At 34.6% G+C, this 10111-nt stretch overlaps 1 pseudogene; it reads left to right on the forward strand.

Moving 5' to 3' along the window:
* The first annotated feature begins 6868 nt into the window (after positions 1 to 6868).
* Positions 6869 to 9792, forward strand: LOC129289093 (patatin-like protein 2; annotated as a pseudogene).
* The last annotated feature ends 319 nt before the right edge of the window (positions 9793 to 10111 follow it).

The raw sequence follows: 10111 nt of genomic DNA on the forward strand, positions 1-10111 counted from the left end.
CTAGTGAGGCACAGCATTGGAGAAAGTCTCCTTAGTATCCATATGGGATACAATGTTAGAGAGTAATGCTACATAGCATCAGTGATACAGTGTTAGAGTAACGACACCCTGATTCTTGTGTGATAGGGGAGACCATAGTCTGAAAGTAGGATATGACACTTTAGCTGCGTGATCCTACATCCAAAGGTGAGCTCGGGCCATTGTGAATGTGCACTTACTCCAAGAGCCTATAGTTTCAGTCGGGGTGATATAGAGGTTGGGATGATAGATGATCATGCTAGTGATAAATAACTTATGTTCATGGAAAAGAATATGTTATAATATGGAAAAAGTATGTTCTGATGCTTAATAGCTTTACTCCCTTATGGTTGTGCATGTTAATTAATAGTAGTAAATTGTTCTATTACTTATATGTTTATCTCACTCGATGATTATATTTTAAAGGTGAGGGCTCCAATAGGGGTAAGGAAAAGAAAGGAGCGACTAAAGAGTAAAGAGCATTATTATATAGCTCTTTCATTTCCTCTTTTTGGGTTTGTAACGAATATTGCTATAATATTATGCCAACGTACTGACATGACATTGTTTTGTTATCACTTGTATGAATATGTGAAGTGTGCATATCTTGGCTCAAGATTAATGTTATTGTGATAAAATGAGTGTGCTTGGCCATGATTCAATGACAAGTGATATATTTGAAATGATTTATGTATCAAAATAACCAAATTGATATGTGTATTAAGTTTTATCCACCCCTTTGTATTATGGTAAATCGGGGGTTTGGTGGTCATTTTGAGTATGAATGCTTATTTGTGTGATATGATTGACTTTTCATGTTGTGTGTGGTCCATTTGAGGTGGCTAAAGTGATTCCGAAGCTAATGGCATTTGGTAGTGTGTTTTGGACACCTTTAAAAGTGCTTTGAGGTAAAAACAAACTATTTTGAATTTAGATGGCTATCTTTTTAATGGATAATTATTTGAGTATGAGACTAGTGCCATTAGCTAGAGGGCTCGAAGAGCTTCATGTGGACACTTGAACCACTCAAATCGGATGTCGAATGGCGAAACAGTGCCCTCCAGAAGTTTAGAGTGCTATTATAACAACAATCTACTGTCATGACAATAGGTGCGCGCCACAGTGCAAATGCCTTCTGAGGGATTCGTCCCTTTGTACCATCCACTGTGGTAGGTGTGGCTTGCGCTGTAGCAGACGAACTAAATTTTTAGAAAATTTTCTAGATTGTTTCAGCTGGTTTTAAGTGCTATTTGATTTTTATGCTTTCGTTACCCTATTTAATTGATTTTAAACTTTGGTTTGAGCTCAAATAACATTTTCAAAAGAGTTTTCTTGGGATCCCATTATTTTAAACTAATTACTCTTAAACCCTTGAGTGGTGATAACTATTACTTGGGATTTTTCTAATCTTGATTATCACCACGGTGTATAAGTGTGTTGTCTTGGTAATGTCAAGGCGAACATTACAATTGATATCTTAATAGTAGGCCTCTTTTATATTTTGTGTATGTATGTGTATATGATGATTGATATTGCCAACTAAGACTAATCCATTTAGAACATACTTGCATTATGTGTTTTGTGAATTATAAAACATATTTTGGGCTCTAGTGTGTGTGTATGAGAATTATAATATCTATAGTAGAGCTAAAATACTAGTGTAAGTAAGAATAAAGTATAATATGTGATTTTTGTGGCTTATTTGATGAAACATGAGATTTAGGCTCCCCCTTATATTTTTGAGATTAAAGGATTGAGCATTAAAATTGTGATTTATAAGTATTTTGTATGTTGATATGCATTGCATATGTTTATTTAGTCTATTGCATGTGATATAGTGGTATCTATGACTTTTGGCTGATGGTATGTCTTTTGGACACTTAGCTTTGTGAAAAGTGATGAAAAAGTGAGAATTTTGAAATGAGTGTCCAATTTTTGAATAGGTAATAATTTGATATGAAACTAAAGCCATTAGTTAGATTTTGGAAAAAGCTTTCTGTAGACACTTAATTCGCATCAATCAGATATTGGATGGAGATTTGGGGCGTGTCGGAGGTTGTCTTGAATGCTGTCAATTTGACAACAAAATTTTACTGTCATGGAACACGCCACAAGCTATAGTGCATTATGCCATAAGCCATGACGCATGGCATAGAGGCTCATGAGCTGCGACACTAGTTCCATGAGCCACGGCGCACACGTCTGAATTTGCAAAATTCTATTGTTTTCTAATTTTTGAACAAATACATTGATCATTTTAATGATCCACGTTTCCACATAATTAATAAACTTTGAATTTTCATTTGTATAACTTTTGAATAGTTTTAAAACATTGAAAATCTTAGGATGCCATCTTTATAACTCTTTTGCGAAGTTCGTTGATTACTTTAAGTAAATCTTGAATCAAGTGAGAATATGGGTTTTATATATATATATATATATATATATTATTGAGTGAGGATATTACAACTTGGTATCAATTTCTCTAGTTTTGAGAACTAGTCTATGGAATTATATTGAGTTGTGATTGTTGTTTGTGCATTTACATATAAAGTCGACAATTGTCATTATACACATATTGTTTTCCTCTCTTGAGCTAGTATTAATCCTTTCTTTTTGTGGGATGACTTTCATCCTTAGGAGGGGAGAATGGTATAAACGAGAAACACAGCTAGCAATATTCTAATGAATATACTGAGACAAGAGTAAGAAGTCTTATCTACCTTTCGAGCTGAGAAGGAATTTGAGTTTCATTGTCTACAGTAGGGCAATATGAACAAGGAAGAGTTCATTACCAAGTTCAATGAGCTATTGAAGGATTCAACTCATCTGAGACATCATGATGATAAAGAGTGAAAGGCCAAGCAGTTCTTAGACAAGATGAGGCTTAAGTACAACAAATGGCTAGCAGCCTTTGAGATTATTTCCTTTGAGGTAATGTGTAACAAGTTTTCAGCCATTTCTAAAAGTGGCTGGGCAGTTGATGATAAGAAGTGAGAGGACCAAGGTCATTTCTCTTCGTATATGGGTCCTACCAGTGGCATGAGCAAGAAGACTAATTTTAGTTCTGGATCATCCTGAGGGTTTAGTGCTAGGAGTATTAAGAGCCATTTTCAAAAGGGGTTTCAATCTAGGGATCCTAGTTTAAGAGTAATACACCCAAGAGTATGGAAGGTCAAAACTAGACCTCAAGGTAGGACTTTACCCTTACTATTGTTGGACTTATAAGATCCCTATAATGCAACAAGTATGGGAAATACCATAATAGGGAGTGCTAGACATGCTTCAAATGTTGCAAGACTAGCTACATAGCGCAATATTACCTAGAGAATGCTAGTGCACTTGACCAGAGGTCTGCCATTCCTGGTCGTTTCTTCGCCATGTCTAAGAAAGGAGCAAAAGTTTCTTCGAAGCTCATTAGAGGTACTATTTCTCTCTGTAGTATTGAAATTATTACTTTATTTGATTTGGGTACCACTCATACCTTTATCTCTTATGAGTGTGTAAAAAAGTTGAAATTGCTTGCAATTTAGTTGTTTGTGTTGATAATTTATCTACGTCGACTGATGCATATGTAAAACCTAGTCGTGTATGTTTGAAGGTTGAAATGAAATTTGGTGATTAGATTATACTAATCAATTTGGTTTGTTTGCCCATGTAGGGAATTGATGTAATCATTGGGATGGACTGGTCGTTAGCTAATGGAGCGATACTAGACTGTGACAAGAAAATAGTTTCCTTGCCAGTGTATACTACAACTCCTGTAATGCCTGAAGACACTATTTTAGCAGTAAACCTTGAGACACCAAAATTTCTATATGTTATGCAAGTTAAAAGGTTAGACCATGAAGGGTGTTAGATGTTTCTAGTGTTCTTCTTTTCAGTGCATGGGGTATATGATGGTGCTCTAAACAAGATTAGGGTTGTGAATAAATATAGGAATAGTTTTTTTTTAAAGGTGCCTAAAAATGCCACTTCTTAAACAATAAATATATTTTTTAAAAAAAATAATCAACACACGGGAGCTTTTTGGAAAGAAAGGCTCTTGTAAGGTAGGCCTATGAGATTATAAAAGCTCCCATAAAGTAAGCTTACTAAAGCATTTTTTGTCAAAAACACTCCTATAGGCCTAGCCTATGGGAGCATTTTTTAAATGCTCTCGTATATACGAGAGCTCCTATTTTTAAAGCATTTGAAAGATGCTTCAAAAGAGTAAATAGAAACGCTCTGAAAGGCTTTGTTTGTTGTAGTGTTTAGGACTAAATAGCACGTAATTCCCTAAGTTAGTAAACTGAGATATGAATAGCAAATTCTTCTTTATACTTGACCCATGATATACGTTATCTAACTATATTGGTTGAGATATTTAGTGAGGAACTATCTTAGTCTTACCAACATGTGTGATAGGTAGCTTGGTATTGTCAGCGGTCACCACCTCTCTTTTCCCTTTATACTTTATTGTGTTTGATAATTTTCTCTGATCTCCAGTCTTATGATTTGAGCATCCTAAATCTATTATCCAATCATTTTCATAATCAATTAATTTATCACTTATCATAATAAGATTCTTCTTGTTTGGCTCTATGATACTTGTGGTTCTTATTTCTTCATTTCCAAGGGAATCTTCCATTAGCCTCTGTTCTACAATTGTGCAAGATTCTTGGAAATCCCATTCTTCTTCACTATCATTCTTATTGGAGGTGATTGTATTTCCTTCAACTCTTTTATGCCAACAATCTCGTGCAAAGTGGTTAGGTTTCCTTCAATTATAGCACTAGTCTTTCTTCCTGTAATTCTTCTTTTCATCATGCTTATCTTGGTCTTGGCATGCTCCCCCTTATTGTGAAGCTCCTTTCTCCTGTCTCTGTTTTTAGTTATTTAGCCACTTTATTTATTCCTTCAAGGTCTAGATTTCAAAAGACAATAACCTTTATAACAAGAATCTCCTTTTCTTGCTTATAGGCATCATTCTTGATTGAAATACCTGCCATTTGTTTAGCCAATTCTTCTTGATTAGCTAAAATATTCTCCAACTCTATCAGAGTTGGTTCTATAGCCTATCCACTAATAGCTGTGACGAGAGCATTATATTCAGGCCTTAGGCCATAAATTATTATTCATCTCATTCTCCTTTAAGTGATTTTATCTTTTGGATTTAATTTTGAAATCTCATCACATAAGGCTTTTACTTCGCTAAAACACTAGCTTACTGTCATGTCTCTTTACACGATCGATAATAATTCATTCTCAAGTTTTCAAAGCTTTACATTGTTCATCTTTATGAAGTATGCTGTGAGTGTGTCCCCAGCCTCTTTTGGTGTCTTAACATCTTGTATATATTGAAGAAGATCGTCTTCAATAGTCACCGACAAGACGTACATAGCCTTCCCAACCTTCACTTGTTTTTCAGTAGTTGTTGGTGGTGTAATATTATTACCACCAACAATATCCCAAAGATCTTGTCCAAACAAATAAAATCTAATGTAGGTAGACTAAGTCTCATAATTAATATGATTTAATTTCTCAATACTTGTGGTTGTTAGTGCAATCTCTACCATAGTGACTCAAAAATGCTCAGTACTTTTCTAGGTACATCAGGTCCTAACCAAATGACTTCATAGTCCTTGATTGTGCACTACAGAACTTTGAGATATTTTGACTTCAATGCCTAGCATTAAAATACTTGATTAATAACAACCACTCTTGAGAAATTTTGCTACTCTTTGATGGCTAGCTCTAATCTTGCTTTGATACCAAATGTTGAAATTTGGGGTGAGAAAACCTCTAAATAATTGATATAAGCTCAGACAAGGAATGAGTGACTTTATCAAAAGAAACTTTTTATTGCAAACTCTCACAACAATTTACACCCACTCTTCTGACTTTTTCAACTCTCACACTCCTTCACCCAGTCACGTGACACACTCATACACTATCTCACTTCTTTTCTCCCTCACCTCACCACATACTTCACTCAACTCACTCACTTCTCTTCTCTTGCACTTTCGACATCTTCTTCCCTTCACTGCTCACACAAATGGCACAAGCGCACACATATGTTTATACGTTAGGTGAGGCGGTGGAAATGGTATCCGTTTTTTGTCTAGAAAATAATAGAGAAATCTAGAAAGAGATAGAGAGGAATAAGGAAAATTCCGGAAAGAGAAAGAGAAAGGAGGAGAATTCTAGAGAGAGAGAGGGAGTTGGTGATTTTTAACAAACATGAGAATCGAAAAATGATGCATATAGATCACTAAGCCACTGTATAAAATTAAATAGATCATAAAGCATATGTGACATATAAGAAGATTCAGCCATGCCAAAGTCTCAAGAAGAAGAAGAAGAAGAAGAATAAATAGATACATAGAAATGGAGGAAGAGACTGAACCAGATTTGGATCTATCTCTGTAAAAGTCACACACATGCTATTGTTGCACCACTCACAACCATGCAGCTTTTGTGAGTCGTAGATGACAAAAAATAGAGTAACTTTCTCTGTTCACTAAAAGGTATTCTCATTCTCTGTCCCTACTTAAGCTTGAGCCAAGTGCAAAAGGTATAAGCGAAGCATCCACGTCATATAAGCAAAGGATCTACCTTTTCTCCTTTTTTCTTTTTTCTTTTTTTGTTACATTCACTTTACTTGCAACATCAAGAATTCCTTAATCGAATTCTAAGACAAATTTGATTTCATAATCATGTACTGAGAATTTTTCCCATTATTGTATCCCGGTGAGGTCTATAAATACCATTCACAGCAACAAAGGAAGAGCACACAAGCAATCTCTAACTCTCTCTATCTCTCTCTTTCTTTGATCATTTGTCTGATATCTTCATTGCTGGTTAAGTAATGGAAGTAACAGTAAAGCTACCACCTCCATCAGCTGGGAAGGTTATCACTATTCTCAGTATTGACGGAGGTGGGGTTAGAGGGATCATACCTGCTATCCTACTTATGAAACTAGAGTAAGAGTTGCAGGTACGTACCTAGTTATCATAGTATGTTAATCTGGGCTAGCTCGTCTGGTTGAACCAGTCAACCAGTATCTTGACTAGTTTGATCACGATTCAACTATCATTTCGACCATTAACCTTTAAATCATCAGTACCTTATCTGGTTTAATAACCGATTCTATTTTCATATCTTAGTGGTTATTTCTCTTTTCAAGTTAATTAATATATAATAAAGTAGAAGGATTCATAAACTTAAGCTTCAAGTTTTGAGTAAAGATGTGATGTTCTCCACTTTTTATTTAATTCAGAATGTTTCTGGAGAAAAGAATGCAAGGATCGCAGACTATTTGGACGTGATCACGGGAACTAGCACGGGTGGAATCATCACTGCAATGCTCACAGCCCCAGATGGGAACCATCGTCCTATGTTTACTACTCCACAAATCAAAGAGTACTATAGAAAGGAATCCCCACAAATTTTCCCCCCAAAGAAGTACGTAAATTTTAAACTTGTATAACTAATTATCCTTGAAAGTAATTCGGTGATGGGAAACCTTGGTACTGTTTAAGGTTTCAATTGTTCAATTTTGAACCTTTTATATGATACTCACGTACTCCTCTTCAATATTGTTTTATTCAAGTTGGTTCAAATCTATTTGGAACTATCTCTACAAGCCCAAGTACAATAAAGAGTATTTACATCGTTCACTGCAGTACCATTTGGATGGAAAAAGACTGCATGACACATTAACTAGGGTTGTGATCCCAACATTCGATATGAAACAAGTCTGCCCCACTATTTTCTCTAGCTTGAAGGTATGTATATGTGCGTGCGCGTGTGTATATAATGATCATGTTCATTCTCCATTATAAATCTTCTTTTTTTAATATGACTATCTGACTGAATTAAATTTAAGCATTATCAAGTTTAATTGGGGATAGCTCTCCCAAAGATGTGTTTTTAGCATTTACAGAACTCACACTTGAAATCAAGACCTCATTATTAGGTGACCATAGTTTATTTTATTAGGACGTGGGTTCATTCATTCTCAATTATTGGTAGTCTCCCAGTTTATTGTTATAAAGCATTTTGTAAAATGTTAAGAAAAATTAATAGATTTCACCTAATAGGCCCCTAACCCAAAAAAAAAACCGGTGAAATTATGTGAATTAATTAGGGAAATGTAACTTTGGGGTAAAATATTTTGGGTGTCAACTAATAAAAACAGTTTTTATTTATTTATGTGAATTACTTAAAAATGTTTTATAATAATAAGCTGGGGGATTATCATGAATTTGGACCATGCGCCCATGTTAAAATTAGTACAGGTATCTTATCTTAAAAGATATGGAAAATTTCGAAATAAATAAATTTTTTAATGATTATATTTTCCAATAAAATAAATTTATTGGTTCAAAACTGTAAATTGAAACCATCCTAATTATGAATTAGATTTAAAGGATTGAAATTTTGTTGGAACAATTTGCTATAATGATAATCAAAAGTTGATAATGAATAAACTTATATGGATATATGGACAATGCAGCTCCCTCTAAAAATGGAACTTCAGCTCAACACAGAGTTCGACATCCTCCCTGGCTTAGACGCCCTGCTGTCAGATATTTGCATTGAAACTTTAGCTGCGCCAACCTATCTACCACCTTATCCTTTCAAAAATGGTGGAACAGAATTCAATTTGATTGATGGTGGTCTTATAGCCAATAATCCTGTAAGCTAATTAATAACTCCTGTACATATATATGTTAATTTATTATCTGTAAAACAATGACATGTATAATATATTAAATTTGAATGGACTTGACAACATTGCAGGCATTAATTGCTATAAGTGAGGTGACACAACAAATAACAAATAACAATCCTGATTTCTGGACCTATGAACCGAACGACTATACGAGAATCGTATTGGTGTCTTTCGGAACTGGATTCATGAAACCCAATATTTACAACGCCGAAGAAGCTAAAAAGTGGGGTATTTTGAAATGGGCTAAACCAGGTATTGAATTTGCGCTTGATGGAAGTTAGGACCTTGTTGATTATCATCTTGCAGCTGTTTTTCATGCCCTTGGAGCTGAGAGCAACTACCTTCGAATTCAGGTACACCCACCATCTCATATTTTATCATCCACACTTCAACACATGGCTATATATGTGTGTGTGTTGTTATTAGCAACAAGTGTGAGTGGACTTTGAGTTGAGGTGGAAAGTCTTTTATCGGGGAAAGTTGAGTTTAATTACTAATACTTCCTTTGTCCCAATTTATAAGATACTTTTAGATACTCCATTTGTGAAAGAATAGTAAGGAGGGAGAATATATGAAAAAGGTGATTTTAGAATAACATCATTAATAAAACCTTATTTTCATTAAAGTTTTTTATATTTTGAGATGATGAATCTACTCCAGAAGTCTTATAATTTGCAATAGAAAGAGTATATAATAATGAAGAAAAACCCATAAACTTAAGCTTTGAAATTTTGAGTTGAAATGTGATGTTATTTAATATTAGAACCCAAGTTTTACTTGAGATCTGAAAGCCCGATACTGGCCTCATGTTTGAATCCTAAAATAGGACTAAAATAGGACTCTCCTTTCTGGTAAAAGAATGACTTAGAAACTTGAACTTATTTCTTTATACGTTCTCAACATGTTAATTATTGTTCACAAGTAAACCATTTCTTTCACTCATATTCTGCAGACGGATGTATTAACTGAAAATATGGCTGATTTGGATTGCGCCACTGATAAGAACTTAGATGATCTTGAAGATTTACTAAATAAGCTGTTGAACCAAAACTGAGACGAGGTTGAACTTGGACACCTTCAAGCTTGAACCTATACCCGGTGGTCCAACAAATGCAGAGGCCATTAAGAAGTAATATATATACATAGCCCTAACAAATACCTTATTTCTTTTGAGTTTACTTGCACAATATGAAACCCTAGCTAGATCAAACAAGAATCTTACTTTGGCATCTTCAATATATAGTTCTTATTGTCTGGTTATTAAGTCTCTTTTGTTTTGTTATCGATGCAGGATGGCTGAGATACTTGTCAAAGAGAAGAGAGAGCGTCTGGAAAATATATGCTGTATGTAAATTCAATAAGTAAAGTCGTGC

The sequence above is a fragment of the Prosopis cineraria genome, unplaced genomic scaffold (assembly GCF_029017545.1).
Source record: "Prosopis cineraria cultivar Desert tree isolate PC_DT_omini unplaced genomic scaffold, ASM2901754v1 PC12, whole genome shotgun sequence".
Taxonomy (NCBI): domain Eukaryota; kingdom Viridiplantae; phylum Streptophyta; class Magnoliopsida; order Fabales; family Fabaceae; genus Prosopis; species Prosopis cineraria.